At 37.4% G+C, this 2,803-nt stretch overlaps 1 long non-coding RNA gene across 1 annotated transcript; it reads right to left on the bottom strand.

Moving 5' to 3' along the window:
* Positions 1-277: 277 nt before the first annotated feature.
* LOC121902122 lies at positions 278-2,052 on the bottom strand. The gene is made up of 3 exons (XR_006097469.1): positions 1,904-2,052; positions 751-839; positions 278-604 (listed from the first exon to the last, which is right to left on the bottom strand). It is a non-coding gene; the product is annotated as an uncharacterized LOC121902122 (long non-coding RNA).
* Positions 2,053-2,803: the final 751 nt, after the last annotated feature.

The raw sequence follows: 2,803 nt of genomic DNA, 5'->3' as shown, positions 1-2,803 counted from the left end.
CATTATTTATATTTAGAAAGCAACATAAAACAGTAGTGAAGTTGGAATACCACTGATCCTCAGAACAGGGCACTGTAGTACATGTTATGGATTAATTTTCATTGCCACTTCAGGTTATGTTAACTGTAATTCACTAGTTTGAACTATAAATAAAAATATAAAAAAACAACACTAAGAATAATGACATTTGTAATAAAAATATCTTTTATTTAACAGAAACATTTTTGGACATCCTTTTCAATCTGGACAATAAAAGGATAACATAAACATGCAGCTTTTACTGTTCAAACAAACATTTTGACAGCTTATTCTGTGTTCTTCAGAGTTGATTCTGATAAAGACAGAATAATCTATCAAATCATTAGTCTGTTTGATCACTAAAAGCAGCGTGATTAAACTTATCCGATCACCTTCCAGCAGTCAAATTGCTGCACATATAATAGCTGACAAGGGTCAGACTAAAACAACACCAAAGGTATTCGATTTACTGCTCTAGATGAAGATGCTCTCATGGCAGGAACGACACCCATGATTCACTGGCACTGCTGTTCCTCATCTGCTCCAGGAGCTGTGTGTAGAGCAGCAGCTGCATGGAAAACTGCTTCTGTGGAAGACAGTACCATTACACATAGAGATAATTTACTATTTCATACATTTTATAAAGTTGTACATGTGAAAATAGTGCTATTTAACCAAGAGTAGGACTTACAGCGTAAGTTAATATGCTACAAACAAATGTGTATCACTTACCTAGACCTCTCCCGACTTGGTCTGCAATACTTCTGATATGGCGGGTTGTGAATGTCACAGACATGGTGAATAATGCCAACCCATAGTGCCTGAGAAAAATAAAACAGCACAAATGAATGAACTTACTATTATAAATCATCTATCTATCTATCTATCTATCTATCTATCTATCTATCTATTTATTTAATGTGCTCACCAGAAACTGTTCAACCTTATTCCATGCAGATTTTCATCCCAACAACAGACTAGATCAGATTATTTAATTGATTAAGTAGATATTCAGTGAAATCAACTTTTGTTGTCTTTGGTTGTAATGAAAACCTACGTACTCCCAGCCATCAATGGCACATGGTGAAATACCCCTGACCTATTACACAGTCGCTTTAGGATGAAGATAAAGGCAATACCATGCATTGATGCTACAGGACCTCTCTCATAGCTGGAGAAACAACAGCAACATCAAGAAAATAAGTGCTACATTACACAGTCACAAACCCTTGTAATACATTATGTTACGTCCTAAGATGCTGGGAGCCTTGGCTGGCCTGGATAAACATACCAAAATAAATAACAATAAATAAAAATTCTACTTCTGACTGATAAATGTAAAATTAAAACTCTGGTAGCAATTACATGTTTTTCAACATCGAAACAGGGAAAACGTTACTTGTGTTGGACTATAAACTAACTTTGCCCCCCAATGTGTACATATGCTCCTAAATGACAAATTAGGAGCAAACGATGAAATCATGAAGCACTGTGAAAAATATAAATATATATTCACAGGATGTATTAACTCGGTGATGAGCAGACTTCTCCTCAGTTTATCTTTCACAGTCACTCATTACTCTGACTTACTGTCTTTAGCACATCACCAGCGCTAAATATCTTAGTTATCTATCAATGTGTTGTCTTACTGCCGCAGAAAATGAATAAATCTTTGGGTTATTAGCACAACGTTGCCTCCCTGTTGTCTCTTATCAGACCACCAGCTCCGTGAGAGGCACAAACTGAGGCTAAAGTGTGCTAATATTTAACGTTACGTGGCGGCCTTTCCTTTCAGGAAAACTAATGTACTGCTAATAAACATTGTACATCATCTAGGTTTGAACCATTACCAGCGGGGCAAAATAAGTATACATTACACTCTTACCTGTCCAGCAGTAAACAGGAAACTTCGGCGTCAGTCTGCAAACATTTCTCTCATCAGGGATTTCCATCTGGGTTTATCCTCGTTTTATGCCGTTGCTTGTCCCGATTTCATGTAGCTTCTTCGTGTTTTCGTTTCTTTGACGACGACAATTCACGCTCCTGTGATTCTCTAAATAAGTATGATCCTCCATTTATCAGATTTTGGTTTCAAAAACTTCTCACAATACAAAATGTTTGGTCCGTTCTTCTACTTCGTTTTAAAACTGGTGCATTTCCGGTAGTCGCCCACTGAATCTAAAATGCGTAAGGCCCTCACTGGAGCCAGTGTTAGGTTTGTCCGTTCTGCGCTACTGTAGAAACATGGCGATGCAACATGGCAGCCACCATGGAGGGGGACCCGCTCCCGTGTAGATATAAAGGGCTTATTTTTAAGGTAACGAAAACACAACAATTATTATTTTCAGCTGATTAGACACTACTTAAGACATACTTATACATAATCTATTTAATTTTTACCAAGTCTGTTCTTTTAGATGTTACTAAATACTACACACTGGACCTTTAACCTTTTTCAACAAAGTATTCATCAGTAAAAGTTTTTCTAAGACGTACTGTATATGTTCATGTTTTCCAAATTTGAGACATTTTTCTAAGGAAAATCTCTTTCTATATAAAGTACGTATTTTCCACAGCAGTACACATTTGACAATACATCAAAGTCAGTGCATGAAACAAACAATATTAAAGTGTAATTTCACCCCCAAGGCTGAGCCTAACTACACCCACTGCATAATTCTGAAAAATACTAAAAAAAAAAAGTGTGCAACGGGCTGAGAGGGGGCAGGGGGGTGGCGTGGATGTGTGAGGCAGGAGGGCAGGAGTTGCTCAGTGACTCTGGCCC

The sequence above is a fragment of the Thunnus maccoyii genome, chromosome 1 (genome assembly GCF_910596095.1).
Source record: "Thunnus maccoyii chromosome 1, fThuMac1.1, whole genome shotgun sequence".
NCBI classification, from domain to species: domain Eukaryota; kingdom Metazoa; phylum Chordata; class Actinopteri; order Scombriformes; family Scombridae; genus Thunnus; species Thunnus maccoyii.
The sequence above is the reverse complement of the archived record's forward strand: the minus strand, read 5'-3'. Positions and strand labels throughout refer to the sequence as shown.